Source organism: Triticum urartu, chromosome 6A (genome assembly GCF_056163025.1).
Source record: "Triticum urartu cultivar PI428250 chromosome 6A, HENAU_Tu73, whole genome shotgun sequence".
Lineage (NCBI taxonomy): Eukaryota > Viridiplantae > Streptophyta > Magnoliopsida > Poales > Poaceae > Triticum > Triticum urartu.
In genome coordinates, this window is record NC_141878.1 from 56,690,871 (window position 1) to 56,709,780 (window position 18,910).

Sequence of the window (18,910 nt, forward strand, 5' to 3'; positions counted from 1 at the left end):
CATGACGACAAGCAAACAAACTAGCACACAAGCAAACGAAAGGCAAGCGGAAAGGAGAGGGAGGATAGATAGAGAGAGAGAGAGGGCGAATAAAACGGCAAGGGTGAAGTGGGGGAGAGGAAAACGATAGGCAAATGGCAAATAATGTAATGCGAGAGATAGGGATTGTGATGGGTACTTTGTATGTTGACTTTTTGCGTAGACTCCACGGCAACAGCGCCAGAAATCCTTCTTGCTGCCTCTTGAGCTTGCGTTGGTTTTCCCCGAAGAGGAAGGGATGATGCAGCAAAGTAGCGTAAGTATTTCCCTCAGTTTTTGAGAACCAAGGTATCAATCCAGTAGGACGCCACGCTCAACTCCCTCGTACCTGCACAAAACGATAGCTACTCGCAACCAACGCGATTAGGGGTTGTCAATCCCTTCACGGTCACTTACGAGAGTGAGATCTGATAGATATAATATTTTTGGTATAAATATGCAAAGTAAAAAGTAAAGGCAAAGTAAAAAAGCAAAACAAGATTAAAGTGATGGAGATTGATATGATGAGAATAGACTCGGGGGCCATAGGTTTCACTAGTGGCTTCTCTCAAGAGCATAAGTATTCTACGGTGGGTGAACAAATTACTGTTGAGCAATTGACAGAATTGAGCATAGTTATGAGAATATCTAGGCATGATCATGTATATAGGCATCACGTCCGTGACAAGTAGACCGAAACGATTCTGCATCTACTACTATTACTCCACTCATCGACCGCTATCCAGCATGCATCTAGAGTATTAAGTTAAAAACAGAGTAACGCCTTAAGCAAGATGACATGATGTAGAGAGATAAATGCATGAAATATGAAATAAACCCCATCTTGTTATCCTCGATGGCAACGATACAATACGTGCCTTGCTGCCCCTTCTGTCACTTGGAAAGGACACCGCAAGATCGAACCCAAAGCTAAGCACTTCTCCCATGGCAAGAACTACCAATCTAGTTGGCCAAACCAAACGGATAATTCGAAGAGACTTGCAAAGATAACCAATCATACATAAAAGAATTCAGAGAAGATTCAAATATTATTCATAGATAGACTTGATCATAAACCCACAATTCATCGATCTCAACAAACACACCGCAAAAAGAAGATTACATCGAATAGATCTCCACCAGAGAGGGGGAGAACTTTGTATTGAGATCCAAAAAGAGAGAATAAGCCATCTAGCTACTAACTATGGACCCGAAGGTCTGAGGTAAACTACTCACACTTCATCGGAGAGGCTATGATGATGTAGAAGCCCTCCGTGATGACGGCCCTCTCCGGCGGAGCTCCGGAACAGGCCCCAAGATGGGATCTCGTGGATACAGAAAGTTGCGGCGGTGGAATTAGGTTTTTGGCTCCGTATCTGTTCGTTTGGGGGTATGTAGGTATATATAGGAGGAAGGAGTACGTCGGTGGAGCATCAAGGGGCCCACAAGGCAGGGGGCGCGCCCTAAGGGGGGCGCTCCCCACACTCGTGACCGCCTCTCTGATGCCTTGGCGTAGGGTCCAAGTCTCCTGGATCACGTTCGGTGAGAAAATCACGTTTCCGAAGGTTTCATTCCGTTTGGACTCCGTTTGATATTCCGTTTCTTCGAAACACTGAAATAGCCAAAAAAGACAGCAATTCTGGGCTGGGCCTCCGGTTAATAGGTTAGTCCCAAAAATAATATAAAAGTGAAAAATAAAGCCCAATATAGTACGAAACAGTAGATAATATAGCATGGAGCAATCAAAAATTATAGATACGTTGGAGACGTATCAGTGTCCACGCTTGCGCTGCAAATATCTAGTAACACGGACTTTATTGGGCATACAGTCCATGGACAACTGAAAAAGCAATTCTGCATATGGAGGGTAGGCGATAGTAGGTGTGCTAGTAAGCAAAGGGACTTGATTGAATTTAACCAAGTCTGCATGCTTTTATTTAGACAATTAGATGTGTCATAGCAAGCAACTTGGTGCGGAAATAAAAGATAAAACAGGAAAAATTAGATGTGCCACAACTAGTAGGAGAAAAAGATTATGAGATAGTACCTTTTGAGCTTGTTGTTTTGATTTTTTGATATGTTCTTCATGCATGATACTTTTGCTAGACTCCTTCAAAACAAAAATCTAGATCGAATTTCCCCCTGAAAAAATGAAATATGCCAGACAAAGGAGGATCCACATGTGTATTTCATCCACTTTCGGTACTACAAAAAAGCATCACTTCATTGTAGATAAACGAACAAAGAGTGAACAACATTCATGGGACTAAAAAAATTCAACAAGCATTCGGAACTACTAGTACAGTATGGTTTCTTCATTTCCAACAAATTGGCCAGCCAATGGTTTCTAAATAGAGAAACATCATGATTTATGCTATCCTGCTTTATCTTCGGACCGAAAAATATAGAAAAATGAGCTTTGTCATGCAATTGTTGCTCCTGGTTACTCTCCTCCTGGAAAACAAATAAGGGTAGATACATAAGTAAAAAAATTCCAATGTTGCTCCTGATTGCTACATTGTTGTTGTATAAGTGTTCAGTAGTTGCTTCTGACCCACTAACTAGTTCATTTTTGAATGCTTGTGTAATTCAACAAGCAAAACGTGGTACCTCGTGTTAGAAAAAAAATAACTCATGTACTTCTCTATCTTTATTCCAACAATATTATACAGGGGAGGAGATGATTGATCTTAATGAGTTGCCAGATGATGATCAAGACGAGTTGCCACCAAGTGTTGGGTCGGTGCAAACTAGTAACCCATTGTTCTACACGCAACCTACTACACGTGTGGGTGGGGCAACTACTGTGGAATTTGTCGCTGAATCTCCTAATCCTTCGGTCACACGGAAAAATGTTGGTGCTGAGGATGAAGCAGTCCATATAGAGGAGCACACCCTTGATGCTACAGATACGTTGGGTGCAACAGGGGGGGCTATTGGGCATGAAGGTGCAGGAGAGGGTGCTGACAATGATGATGAAGCATGGTCTCAGCCAAAAGAGCCTTCATTGGGCATGAGGTTTGACACTTTGGAAGGTGCCAGAGAGCACTACAATGCTTATGCTTTGCAAAAGGGTTTTTCAATCAAAATGAACACTTCGAGGAGGTCTGATATCACTGGTCAAATGGAGAAGTATCAATTTGTCTGCAACAAGTTCAGGAAACCAAAAAATGAAGACAAATGTGGTAAGACTGCGGATCCTTGTGGAGTTGAAGATCCTCATGGAGGTGCAGATGATGATGATGGAGAAGACAATGTTATCATATTTGTTGATGATGCTGCTGAGCAAAAGAAGAAGACCAAGAAACGGAAAAGAGAGAAAATAATACCAATAGGGTGCAATGCCAAGATGATAGTAAAATTCATTGATGGTCGGTGGGAGGTGACTTACTACATTTCTGAGCATAACCATCCGTTGGTTGACAAACCATCTTTATCTAAATATTTGCGGTCGCACCAAGGCATTCCTCCAGAAGAGAGGTTGTTTCTGACAAACCTTCATAACTGCAACTTGAGTTCAGGTATGTGACAGTTGCTTGCCTGTTGCGAAACCCAGGAATTAGGTGTTAGTTTGAGTTCATATTACCCCACTAGTGTTTTGTTGCTTGTTTTGATTACTAAAACAAATACTTTAATAATTAGGTGTTAGTTGCTTCCTACCTAAGACTTGATTGCTTAACATGTCAAGATATGCCTACTTTTTTTTCCGCACAAGACGAATGATGCGCATTATGTTGAAAGAGTACTATGTTGCATATCTGATTGTTCCCCTGAATTGTAAAATCTTATGTTGCCTATAGTTGCTTTCATATATGGTTTATTTGCTTATAGTTGTCATCTGAGTTGCCTTGTTTTTTTCGTGCGTAGGGCGAATGATGAACATTATGTCAGAATACTATAGCACAGAGCTGATTGTTCCTTATAATAACAAGCACGTCACAAACCTCAAGTCAAACTTGAACAGAAATGCAACGAAGGAGGGTGATTTGATTGAGACAATTGCCTACTTTGAAAAGATGCAGAAGACAGATCCTGATTTCTTCTACAAGGTTAAGTATGATGCAGAGGACAGGGTTGAGAATATTTTCTAGGTTGATGGTCCAGCACAGAAGGCATATAGTGATGCTTATCATGATTGCATATGTTTTGATACAACGTACATGACTAACATGTACAACATGCCGTTTGCTCCATTCATTGGGATCAATCGACATGGCCAGTCGTTCATGTTAGGTTGTGGCTTTGTTAGGCAAGAGTTGGAGACTAGCTTTGATTGGCTATTTGGAACATTCCTTGAAGCAATGCATGGTCGAGCACCTGATAATATAATCACTGACCAAGATGGTGCGATGGTGCAATCCATTGAAAACATCTTCCCTACTACTGTGCACCGTCGATGTCATTGGCATATTATGAAAAAATCCCAAGAAAAACTAGGTGGCATGTTGGGGAGAAACCCATGAATGTCAGCTGATTTCAATGATTGCATTGACTTCAGCTTCACTCCAGAAGAGTTTGAGAGTAAGTGGGCTGCTTTTGTGCTGAAGTGGCCAGTTGTTGCTGGCACTCACTTTGATAAGCTCTATGAGTACCGAACTATGTTTGTGCCATGTTACTTCAAACATAGGTTTTTCCCTTTCTTGCAATCAACACAACGTAGTGAAGGATTCAATGCTGTCCTGAAGCGTTATGTTAACCCCCACAACTATGTGTTAAACTTTGTGAAACAATATGAGAAGATTCAGACGCATGTGCTTGTCCGAGAGGGTGGGATGACTACAGGACAGACCACCAACAGGTTGAGTTGTGGTCCAATTTTCCAATTGAGAAGCAAGCTTATAAGTCCTACACTAGAGACATTTAAAACAAATTTCGTACCGAGTTTGAGTTAATTGGGAGATACAATGTGCGTCCCCATGATGACCATGTGTATGAGCTTTATCAAAACAACGAAGGATGGGTGGCTGGTTATGGTGATAGGAGCTATTTCGTGACAGTGGAAGCTGCTGCTGAAGAATACAATTGTGAGTGCTACAAGATGTGTAATGATGGAATGTTGTGTTGCCACATTTTGAAAATTTTTACACATCTTGGGGTTGATGTAATACCTGGGAGATACATACTTAGAAGGTGGACACAACAAGCAATTACAGGAGCAGCATCTGCTGTTGAGCCAGATCCTGACGAGATGCCACCGGCGTCAAAAAAGCAACTCCGGCATATAAACTTGTCAATGGATTTTTCTAGTCTTGCTCGGGTTGCTAGTGGGTCAGATGCTACTACCGCAATTCTGAAGAAACACATGAGAGCGGCGCGCACAGAGCTTAACCATTTCAACAAGTGCAAGAAAAAGAAGGCCAAAATGCCTGCTCATCCAGGGCATGGCGCCCCTCCAATAGCAACTAGTGCTCATATGCCACCTCCTGATAGTCGTACAACTCCATCTGTTGATCCTACACCAGTGCCAAGCGGGTCTGCACCAATTGCAGGAGTTCCTAGGGATCCACCTAAGTCAACCACTAAAGGGCGTGTGAAATCTAAACGGCTTGAGTCAGCACTTGAGTTGCATCCAAAAAGAAAAAACAAATGTTCCTTTTGTAGTCCAATTGACCACAATGCTGCAAGTTGCCCAGGGCGGTTGGTTTGAGATGGATAAAAAGGCAGTGAAGTCAGGGAGGCGATCTATTCTGCTGAAGAAAAGGGCTTGTGTTCGCAATGGCTGATGCAACACATTTTTGCTGCTATTTTGTGTTTTAATTATGAGTTTACAAAAACTATGGTTGCTTCTGGTGTGTGAAAGGTTGAACGCTGCAATACAATTGCCTCATGCTTTTAGAAACATATTTTGCAACCATTTGTTCTGCTATAAGAATTACTTTTTAAGGTTACACCCTTTTAGTAATCGTTATTCATTAACTAGTTGTTAATTTCTTTCAACTAAAAACCTCTAAAAAGCGCTACTATGGAACATATTTATCAAATGCTAAACGCGTAGGGGAAATGTCTGCTCCTACATTCTTGAGCAACTAATATGTACTGATATTTCTATCTATTCTGGACAAGTGATAAAAAAAACATTGAAAATTTAAACATGCATTCAAAAAAATGTAAGAAAAGCATGTATGGTTTCAAGCAAAAAAACCTTGAAGCTAGCCACCTCTCAGGTTGAGAGCTTGAGGATATCACGCCATAGTGCCTTGTTATCATCAGTATTTACTAGCGCGCTTGTCAAGATCCTTCTGATGTTGCTGATATTGCTAGGACCAAAGTTTGGCACGACCCTAGCTTCCCAAAGATTTGCTAATGTTGTAGCAAAAATCCCGCAATCATACCTTGCAATTCGAAAAAAAAGATGCAGTCAAGTTGTAATCATAGTATGATGAAGAAAAAAAATTGAACTGAGAAAGAAAACTAGAAAAATATGAGGGACAAATGCGTTTCTTGAACATGTACGATGGCATGGATGCAGACTAAAACACTTACTCATTGTCGTGTTTCGGGACATTGATCTCTTTCAAGCTAAAGGCATCCAACTTCACACGGGAATCAGGGTAGTGCTCATCCCATAAGGAACGCACTGTTGCTGCGATCAGCCTAGCATTGTCATCCAAGGTTTTGCTCTTTGCTAGAGTTCTCCATGATTCAAGGACTACGAACCTCCGATCCCGTATGTTGACATTAAATAACCAGTAGTGGTTCCCTGTTACTGGTTTTGCACTGTCTAAGTTCTCTAGAATTGGAAACATTATCTGCATGATGTGGGTGAAAAAAAAGGAAGAAGATGAAGTGAGAACAACATCCTATGAATGTGTGCTCGAGGAAGTCAAAGAAAAGGGCGGTCGCATGCAGAGAAAAAATGATGTAAAAAACAAAAGATCCTACTGACCATGTCTTTTCGATCCAAGTGATTTTTCTTGTTGAATCTGTTCCTTATCTCTTGTGTGTTCCAGATCATCTGCTGAAGCCTTATCTGGTAAAAAGGTGGGAAAACACACGCATGTTCATAAAAATTGGCAACTCATGTTTACTTTATAGGCAACTGCATGTGTAATATATACAGCTTACTACTGTCAATTTGTTTAGATGAGTAATTTAAAAAGGGGTCAACATGCATGGATAACATCTACAGCTTAAGTTTCCAGTTGGATTTATAAAAAAACTATAGTTAATCAAATTGTTCTAAGTAAAAAATGTGTGAATATTGGGCAACTATTGCTTGTGGTTCTCAACAATTTAGGAAAATACTTAAGTTTCTACTGTCACATGGGTAATGTAAAAAGGGTCAACATCAAAATGTGTGACTATTCAGATGCAGAAACTCATTTTCATTTTTTAGATTGCACAAAAAACTGAAGGAAATATGCCCTAGAGGCAATAATAAAGTTATTATTTATTTCCTTATTTCATGATAAATGTTTATTATTCATGCTAGATTTGTATTAACCGGAAACATAATACATGTGTGAATACATAGACAAACAGAGTGTCACTAGTATGCCTCTACTTGACTAGCTCGTTAATCAAAGATGGTTATGTTTCCTAACCATGGACAAAGAGTTGTTATTTGATTAACGGGATCACATCATTAGTTGAATGATCTGATTGACATGACCCATTCCATTAGCTTAGCACCCAATCGTTTAGTATGTTGCTATTGCTTTCTTCATGACTTATACATGTTCCTACAACTATGAGATTATGCAACTCCCGTTTACCGGAGGAACACTTTGTGTGCTACCAAACGTCACAACGTAAATGGGTGATTATAAAGGTGCTCTACAGGTGTCTCCAAAGGTACATGTTGGGTTGGCGTATTTCGAGATTAGGATTTGTCACTCCGATTGTCGGAGAGGTATCTCTGGGCCCTCTCGATAATGCACATCACATAAGCCTTGCAAGCATTGCAGCTAATGACATAGTTGCGAGATGATGTATTACGGAACGAGTAAAGAGACTTGCCGGTAACGATATTGAACTAGGTATTGAGATACCGACGATCGAATCTCGAGCAAGTAACATACCGATGACAAAGGGAACAACGTATGTTGTTATGCGGTCTGACCGATAAAGATCTTCGTAGAATATGTAGGAGCCAATATGAGCATCCAGGTTCCGCTATTGGTTATTGACCGGAGACATGTCTCGGTCATGTCTACATTGTTCTCGAACCCGTAGGGTCCGCACGCTTAAGGTTTCGATGACAGTTATATTATGAGTTTATGAGTTTTGATGTACCGAAGGAGTTCGGAGTCCCGGATGAGATCGGGGACATGACGAGGAGTCTCGAAATGGTCGAGACGTAAAGATCGATATATTGGACGACTATATTCGGACATCGGAAAGGTTCCGAGTGATTCGGGTATTTTTCGGAGTACCGGGTAGTTACTGGAGAAGCAATGGGCCTTGATGGGCTTTAGTGGGAAGAGGAGAAAGGGCCAAGGGGCTGCTGCGCCCCCCTCCCCTCTGGTCCGAATTGGACTAGGGAAAAGGGGGCCGGCCACCTTTCCTTCTCCTCCACTTCCTTCTCCCTTCATCCCCTCTTGGTGGACTCCTACTAGGACTTGGAGTCCTAGTAGGACTCCACATCCTAGCCGCACCAATTGCCTTGGCCGGCCTCCTCCTCCTCCATCCTTTATATACTGAGGCAAGGGGCACCCCATAGACAAAAGTTGATCTTCGTGATCGTTCCTTAGCCGTGTGCGGTGCCCCCCTCCACCATATTCCACCTCGGTCATATTGTAGCGGTGCTTAGGCGAAGCCCTGCGACGGTAGAACATCAAGATCGTCACCACGCTGTCGTGCTGACGGAACTCCTCCCCGACGCTTTGCTGGATCGGAGCCCGGGGATCGTCATCGAGCTGAACGTGTGCTAGAACTCGGAGGTGCCGTAGTTTCGGTGCTTGATCGGTCGGGCCGTGGAGACGTACGACTACATCAACAAACGCTTCCGTTGTCGATCTACAAGGGTACATAGATCACACTCTCCCCTCTCGTTGCTATGCATCACCATGATCTTGAGTGTGCGTAGGAATTTTTTTGAAATTACTACGTTACCCAACAGTGGCATCCGAGCCTAGGTTTCATATGTTGATGTTATATGCACGAGTAGAACACAAGTGAGTTGTGGGCGATATAAGTCATACTGCTTACCAGCATGTCATACTTTGGTTCGGCGGTATTGTTGGACGAAGCGGCCCGGACCGACATTACGCGTACGCTTACGCGAGACCGGTTCTCCCGACGTGCTTTGCACAGAGGTGGCTTGCGGGTGACAGTTTCTCCAACTTTAGTTGAACCGAGTGTGGCTACGCCCGGTCCTTGCGAAGGTTAAAACAACACCAACTTGACAAACTATCGTTGTTGTTTTGATGCGTAGGTAAGATTGGTTCTTGCTTAAGCCCGTAGCAGCCATGTAAAACTTGCAACAACAAAGTAGAGGACGTCTAACTTGTTTTTGCAGGGCATGTTGTGATGTGATATGGTCAAGACATGATGCTAAATTTTATTGTATGAGATGATCATGTTTTGTAACCGCGTTATCAGCAACTGGCAGGAGCCAAATGGTTGTCGCTTTATTGTATGCAATGCAATCGCCCTGTAATGCTTTACTTTATCACTAAGCGGTAGCGATAGTCGTAGAAGCATAAGATTAGCGAGACGACAACGATGCTACGATGGAGACCAAGGTGTCGCGCCGGTGACGATGGTGATCATGACGGTGCTTCGAAGATGGAGACCACAAGCACAAGATGATGATGGCCATATCATATCACTTATATTGATTGCATGTGATGTTTATCTTTTTATGCATCTTATCTTGCTTTGTTTGACGGTAGCATTATAAGATGATCTCTCACTAATTATCAAGAAGTGTTCTCCTGAGTATGCACCGTTGCCAAAGTTCGTCGTGCCCAGACACCACGTGATGATCGGGTGTGATAAGCTCTACGTCCATCTACAACGGGTGCAAGCCAGTTTTGCACACGCAGAATACTCGGGTTATACTTGACGAGCCTAGCATATGCAGATATGGCCTCGGAACGCGGAGACCGAAAGGTCGAGCGTGAATCATATAGTAGATATGATCAACATAATGATGTTCACCATTGAAGACTAATCCATTTCACGTGATGATCGGTTATGGTTTAGTTGATTTGGATCACGTGATCACTTAGAGGATTAGAGGGATGTCTATCTAAGTGGGAGTTCTTAAGTAATATGATTAATTGAACTTAAATTTATCATGAACTTAGTCCTGGTAGTTTTTTGCAAATTATGTTGTAGATCAATAGCTCGCGTTGTTGCTTCCCTGTGTTTATTTTGATATGTTCCTAGAGAAAATTGTGTTGAAAGATGTTAGTAGCAATGATGCGGATTGGATCCGTGATCTGAGGTTTATCCTCATTGCTGCACAGAGGAATTATGTCCTTGATGCACCGCTAGGTGACAGACCTATTGCAGGAGCAGATGCTGACGTTATGAACGTTTGGCTAGCTAAATATGATGACTACTTGATAGTTTAGTGCACCATGCTTAACGGCTTAGAATCGGGACTTCAAAGACGTTTTGAACGTCATGGACCATATGAGATGTTCCAGGAGTTGAAGATAATATTTCAAGCAAATACCCGAGTTGAGAGATATGAAGTCTCCAACAAGCTCTATAGCTAAAAGATGGAGGAGAATCGCTCAACTAGTGAGCATGTGCTCAGATTGTCTGGGTACTACAATCGCTTGAATCAAGTGGGAGTTAATCTTCCAGATAAGATAGTGATTGACAGAATTCTCTAGTCACCATCACCAAGTTAGTAGAACTTCGTGATGAACTATAGTATGCAAGGGATGACGAAAACGAATCCCGAGCTTTTCATGATGATGAAATCGATAAAGGTAGAAATCAAGAAAGAGCATCAAGTGTTGATAGTTGACAAGATCACTAGTTTCAAGAAAAGGGCAAAGGGAAAAAGGGGAACTTCAAGAAAAACAACAAGCAAGTTGCTGCTCATGTGAAGAAGCCCAAGTCTGGTCCTAAGCCTGAGACTAAGTGCTTCTACTGCAAAGGGACTGGTCACTGGAAGCGGAACTACCCCAAGTGATTGGCGGATAAGAAGGATGGCAAAGTGAACATAAGTATATTTGATATACATGTTATTGATGTGTACTTTACTAGTGTTTATAGCAACCCCTCAGTATTTGATGCTAGTTCAGTTGCTAAGAGTAGTAACTCGAAATGGGAGTTGCAGAATGAACAGAGACTAGTTAAGGGTGAAGTGACGATGTGTGTTGGAAGTGGTTCCAAGATTGATATGATCATCATCGCACACTCCCTATACTTTCGGGATTAGTGTTGAACCTAAATAAGTGTTATTTGGTGTTTGCGTTGAGCATGAATATGATTTGATCATGTTTATTGTAATACGGTTATATTTAAGTAAAAGAATAAATTGTTGTTCTGTTTACATGAATAAAACCTTATATGGTTACACACCCAATGAAAATAGTTCGTTGGATCTCGATCGTAGTGATACACATATTCATAATATTGAAACCAAAAGATGCGAAGTTAATAATGATAGTGCAACTTATTTGTGGCACTTCCGTTTAGGTCATATTGGTGTAAAGCGCATGAAGAAACTCCATGCTGATGGGATTTTGGAATCACTTGATTATGAATCACTTGGTGCTTGCGAACCATGCCTTATGGGCAAGATGACTAAAGACTCCGTTCTCCGGAACAATGGAGCGAGCAACTGACTTATTGGAAGTAATACATACTGATGTATGCGATCTGATGAGTGTTGAAGCTCGCGGAAGTATCATTATTTTCTGACCTTCACAGATGATTTGAACAGATATGGGTATATCTACTTAATGGAACACAAGTCTAAAACATTTGAAAAGTTCAAAGAATTTCAGAGTGAAGTGGAGAATCATCGTAACAAGAAAATAAAAAATTTCTACGATATGATCGCAGAGGTAAAATATTTGAGTTACGAGTTTGGCCTTCAGTTAAAACAATGTGAAATAGTTTCACTACTCACGCCACCTGGAACACCACAATGTAATGGTGTGTCCGAACGTCATAACCGTACTTTATTGGATATGGTGCGACCTATGATGTTTCTTACCGATTTACCACTATCGTTTTGGGGTTATGCATTAAAGACAGCTGCATTCACGTTTAAAAGGGCACCATCTAAGTCCGTTGAGACGACACAATCTGAACTGTGGTTTGTCAAGTAACCAAAGTTGTCATTTCTTAAAGTTTGGGATTGTGATGCTTATATGAAAAGGTTTCATCCTGATAAGCTCAAAACCAAATCGGAGAAATATGTCTTCATAGGATACCCAAAGGAAACTGTTGGGTACACCTTCTATCACAGATCCGAAGGCAAGACATTCGTTGCTAAGAATGGATCCTTTCCAGAGAAGGAGTTTCTCTCGAAAGAAGTGAGTGGGAGGAAAGTAGAAAACTTGATAAGGTAATTGTACCTTCTCCCTTATTGGAAAGTAGTTCATCACAAAAATCTGTTCTTGTGACTACTACACCAGTTAGTGAGGAAGCTAATGATGATGATCATGAAACTTCAGAACAAGATACTACTGAACCTCGTAGATCAACTAGAGTGAGATCCACGCCAGAGTGGTACGGTAATCCTGTTCTGGAATTCATGCTACTAGATCATGATGAACCTACGAACTATGAGGAAGCGATGATGAGCCCAGATTCCGCGAAATGGTTTGAGGCCATGAAATCTGAGATATGATCCATGTATGAGAACAAAGTTTGGACTTTGGTTGACTTTCCCGATGATCGGCAAGCAATAGAAAATAAATGGATCTTCAAGAGGAAGACGGACGCTGATAGTAGTGTTACTATCTACAAAGCTAGACTTGTCGAAAAATGTTTTTGGCAAAGTTCAAGGTGTTGACTACGATGAAATTTTCTCACTCGTAGCGATGCTTAAGTCTGTCCAAATCATGTTAGCAATTGCCGCAATTTTATGAAATCTGGCAAATGGATAAACAAAACTACATTCCTTAATGGATTTAAAGAAGAGTTGTATATGATACAACCAGAAGGTTTTGTCAATCCTAAAGGTGCTAACAAAATATGCAAACTCCAGCGATCCATCTATGGACTGGTGCAAGCATCTCGGGGTTGGAATATACGCTTTGATAAGTTGATCAAAGCATATAGTTTTATACAGACTTGCGGTGAAGCCTGTATTTACAAGAAAGTGAGTGGGAGCACTACAGCATTTCTGATAAGTATATGTGAATGACATATTGTTGATCGGAAATAATGTAGAATTATTCTGTAAATCATAAAGGAGTGTTTGAAAGGAATTTTTCAAAGAAAGACTTCGGTGAAGCTGCTTACATATTGAGCATCAAGATTTATAGAGATAGATCAAGACGCTTGATAAGTTTTTTCAATGAGTACATACCTTCACAAGATTTTGAAGTAGTTCAAAATGGAACAGTCAAAGAAAGAATTCTTTCCTGTGTTACAAGGTGTGAAGTTGAGTAAGACTCAAAGCCCGACCACGGCAGAAAATAGAATGAGAATTAAAGTCATTCCCTATGCCTTGGCCATAGGTTCTATAAAGTATGCCATGCTGTGTACCAGACCTATTGTATACCCTACACTAATTTTGGCAAGGGAGTACAATAGTGATCTAGGAGTAGATCACTGGACAGCGGTCAAAATTATCCTTAGTGGAATAAGGATATGTTTCTCGATTATGGAGGTGACAAAAAGTTCGTCGTAAAAGGGTTACGTCGATACAAGTTTTGGCACTGATCCAGATGACTCTTAGTCTTCATCTGGATACATATTGAAAGTGGGAGCAATTAGCTAAAGTAGCTCCGTGCAGAGCATTGTAGACATAGAAAATTGCAAAATACTTACGGATCTGAATATGGCAGACCCGTTGACTAAACATCTCTCACAGGCAAAACATGATCACACCTTAGTACTCTTTGGGTGTTAATCACATAGCAATGTGAACTAGATTACTGACTCTAGTAAACCCTTTGGGTGTTGGTCACATATCGATGTGAACTATGGGTGTTAACCACATAAAGATGTGAACTATTGATGATTAGATCACATGGCGATGTGAACTAGATTATTGACTCTAGTGCAAGTGGGAGACTGAAGGAAATATGCCCTAGAGGCAATAATAAAGTTATTATTTATTTCCTTATTTCATGATAAATATTTATTATTCATGCTAGAATTGTATTAACCGAAAACATAATACATGTGTGAATACATAGACAAACAGAGTGTCACTAGTATGCCTCTACTTGACTAGCTCGTTAATCAAAGATGGTTATGTTTCCTAACCATGGACAAAGAGTTGTTATTTGATTAACGGGATCACATCATTAGTTGAATGATCTGATTGACATGACCCATTCCATTAGCTTAGCACCCGATCGTTTAGTATGTTGCTATTGCTTTCTTCATGACTTATACATGTTCCTATAACTATGAGATTATGCAACTCCCGTTTACCGGAGGAACACTTTGTGTGCTACCAAACGTCACAACGTAAATGGGTGATTATAAAGGTGCTCTACAGGTGTCTCCAAAGATACATGTTGGGTTGGCGTATTTTGAGATTAGGATTTGTCACTCCGATTGTCGGAGAGGTATCTCTGGGCCCTCTCGGTAATGCACATCACATAAGCCTTGCAAGCATTGCAACTAATGACTTAGTTGCGAGATGATGTATTACGGAATGAGTAAAGAGACTTGTCGGTAACGATATTGAACTAGGTATTGAGATACCGACGATCGAATCTCGAGCAAGTAACATACCGATGACAAAGGGAACAACGTATGTTGTTATGCGGTCTGACCGATAAAGATCTTCGTAGAATATGTAGGAGCCAATATGAGCATCCAGGTTCCGCTATTGGTTATTAACTGGAGACGTGTCTCGGTCATGTCTACATTGTTCTCGAACCCGTAGGGTCCGCACGCTTAAGGTTTCAATGATAGTTATATTATGAGTTTTGATGTACCGAAGGAGTTCGGAGTCCCGGATGAGATCGGGGACATGACGAGGAGTCTCGAAATGGTCGAGACGTAAAGATCGATATATTGGACGACTATATTCGGACATCGGAAATGTTCCGAGTGATTCGGTTATTTTTCGGAGTACCGGGTAGTTACGGGAGAAGCAATGGGCCTTGATGGGCTTTAGTGGGAAGAGGAGAAAGGGCCAAGGGGCTGCTGCGCCCCCCCTCCCCTCTGGTCCGAATTGGACTAGGTAAAAGGGGGCCGGCCACCTTTCCTTCTCCTCCACTTCCTTCTCCCTTCCTCCCCTCTTGGTGGACTCCTACTAGGACTTGGAGTCCTAGTAGGACTCCACATCCTGGCCGCACCAATTGCCTTGGCCGGCCTCCTCCTCCTCCATCCTTTATATACTGAGGCAAGGGGCACCCCATAGACACAAGTTGATCTTCGTGATCGTTCCTTAGCCGTGTGCGATGCCCCCCTCCACCATATTCCACCTCGGTCATATTGTAGCGGTGCTTAGGCGAAGCCCTGCGACGGTAGAACATCAAGATCGTCACCACGCTGTCGTGCTGACGGAACTCCTCCCCGACGCTTTGCTGGATCGGAGCCCGGGGATCGTCATCGAGCTGAACGTGTGCTAGAACTCGGAGGTGCCGTAGTTTCGGTGCTTGATCGGTCGGGCCGTGGAGACATACGACTACATCAACCAAACGCTTCCGTTGTCGATCTACAAGGGTACGTAGATCACACTCTCCCCTCTCATTGCTATGCATCACCATGATCTTGAGTGTGCGTAGGAATTTTTTTGAAATTACTACGTTACCCAACAAAAACTGCATGTGTAAAAACATTAAGGAACCAATATTGACAAGATAGAAGAGAATTTCAATGAGATTTACCGAAAACCTGACGGGCATGATTATCTTCTTTGAATCTAGAGGCAAGTTCCGCATTATAGACTCAATAATTAGTTCAAAGACGTGACTGTTGACGAACCCATATTTCTTCATTGAGTTTGCAAGTTCTCTGAGACTGACATGGTAGCCATCGTACTGTATGATAGTAGGGCTGCAGATAATAATTTGGAGCAAAATCTGTGAGAACAGAGAATGTATGGACTTGACAAAAAGGAAGGGAAGTTAAAATTACTTATTGCGTTGCTTCCTTATTCATATATTGCCTAAAAAGGCAATGAAACAAATTAGAAAGGCTGGTTCAAAAGAATAACTCTTCAGGTAGGTGTACCTAGTTGCCTGTTCTCTATGTATTGTTTGCCTAACAACTTATTATAAGAATTGCTTGGAAAAAGAAAAAGAAAAAAACCAGTTTACCTCTTGTCGTCGTCTCCAGTCTCTTCTTCACTTAGTCTTGCGTGCAGAATAACAGAGGCATATAGCTTGTTTACTGCTGGAGTGCAATGGAAATTCCTTTTCTCATTGTAGTCCACGAAAGGTGACCTCTTGCATGCAGTTGGCTTGATGATTCGCCTCCCAAATTTGTTGGTCACTTCTCCTGAGCTGCTGCTGGATCCAAGTTCTCCATCCTTGAAGCATGTTTTCTCTGGTGTTTCGAAGTTGGTCGGTGATAGGTTGGCATTGTTATCAATAACTCTCCTACCTTGAGCCATCTTCTCTGCTTCTTCACATGCTAAATCGATTTCACCTGAATCCCACATATAGTCATCATCAGGTATTTCGATTGTCACAGGGTCTTTCCCTCTTGGTCATCAGAGCTTGTTTCTGTAAAATCAACGGGTGCAATAACAGAAACACATGGGGGCTGATGCTGGTCAGATGCTGCTGCGGGCCTTTCCACATATTTCTTGATACTTGTTCCAAAAATTTCATCAAGCCCCAAATCGAAGCCAGGAGCTGGGCAATATTCATCACAAAAACTTGGTGTCCATTGCTATGTCTTGAGCTTGCGTTGGTTTTCCCCGAAGAGGAAGGGATGATGCAGCAGAGTAGCGTAAGTATTTCCCTCAGTTTTTGAGAACCAAGGTATTAATCCAGTAGGAGCCCACGCTCAAGTCCCTCGTACCTGCACAAAGCGATAGCTACTCGCAACCAACGCGATTAGGGGTTGTCAAGCCCTTCACGGTTACTTACTAGAGTGAGATCTGATAGATAGAATATTTTTGGTATTTTAGATATAAAGATGCAAAGTAAAAAGTAAAAGCAAAGTAAATAGCAAAACAATATAAAAGTGATGGAGATTGATATGATGAGAATAGACCCGAGGGCCATAGGTTTCACTAGCGGCTTCTCTCAAGAGCATAAGTATTCTACGGTGGGTGAACAATTACTGTTGAGCAATTGATAGAATTGAGCATAATTATGAGAATGTCTAGGCATGATCATGTATATAGGCATCACGTCCGTGACAAGTAGATCGAAACGATTTTGCATCTACTACTATTACTCCACTCATCGACCGCTATCCAGCATGCATCTAGAGTATTAAGTTAAAAACAGAGTAACGCCTTAAGCAAGATGACATGATGTAGAGAGATGAATTCATGCAATATGAAATAAACCCCATCTTGTTATCCTCGATGGCAATGATACAATACGTGCCTTGCTGCCCTTTCTGTCACTAGGTAAGGACACCGCAAGATCGAACCCAAAGCTAAGCACTTCTCCCATGGCAAGAACTACCAATCTAGTTGGCCAAACCAAACGGATAATTCAAAGAGACTTGCAAAGATAACCAATCATGCATAAAAGAATTCAGAGAAGATTCAAATATTATTCATAGATAGACTTGATCATAAACCCACAATTCATCGGTCTCAACAAACACACCGCAAAAAGAAGATTACATCGAATAGATCTCCACAAGAGAGGGGGAGAACTTTGTATTGAGATTCAAAGAGAGAGAAGAAGCCATCTAGCTACTAACTATGGACCTGAAGGTCCGAGGTAAACTACTCACACTTCATCGGAGGCGCTAGGATGATGTAGAAGCCCTCCGTGATGACGGCCCTCTTCCGTCGGAGCTCCGGAACTGGCCCCAAGATGGGATCTCGTGGATACAAAAAGTTGCGGCAGTGGAATTAGGTTTTTGGCTCCTGTTCTGATCGTTTGGGGTACGTGTGTATATATAGGAGGAAGGAGTACGTCGGTGGAGCACCGAGGGGCCCACGAGGCAGGGGGGCGCCCCCACCCTCGTGACCACCTCTTTGATCCCTTGCAGTAGGGTCCAAGTCTCCTGGATCACATTCAGTGAGAAAATCACGTTTCTGAAGATTTTATTCCATTTGGACTCCGTTTGATATTCTGTTTATCCGAAACACTGAAATAGGCAAAAAAACAGCAATTCTGGGCTGGGCCTCCGGTTAATAGGTTAGTCCGAAAAATAATATAAAAGTGGAAAATAAAGCCCAATATAGTCCAAAACAGTAGATAATATTGCATGGAGCAATCAAAAATTATAGATACGTTGGAGACGTATCAGGCATCCCCAAGCTTAATTCCTGCTCGTCCTCGAGTAGGTAAATGATAAAAAGAGAATTTTTGATGCGGAGTGCTACTTGGCATAATTTCAATGCAAATCTTCTTAATTGTGGTATGAATATTCAGATTAGAAAGATTCAAGACAAAAGTTTATATTGACATAGAAAATAATAATACTTCAAGCATACTAACAAAGCAATTATGTCTTCTCAAAATAACATGACCAAAGAAAGTTATCCCTACAAAATCATATAGTCTGGCTATGCTCCATCTTCCCCACACAAAGTATTTAAATCATGCACAACCCCGATGACAAGCCAAGCAATTGTTTCATACTCTAACTTTTTCAAAACTTTTTCAATCTTCACGCAATACATGAGCGTGAGCCATGGATATAGCAC

The 18,910-nt window shown here is 41.6% G+C and overlaps 1 pseudogene; it reads left to right on the plus strand.

Annotated features, from left to right (window-relative positions):
- The first annotated feature begins 2,698 nt into the window (after positions 1-2,698).
- On the plus strand, positions 2,699-3,522 carry LOC147963896 (protein FAR1-RELATED SEQUENCE 5-like; annotated as a pseudogene).
- Positions 3,523-18,910: the final 15,388 nt, after the last annotated feature.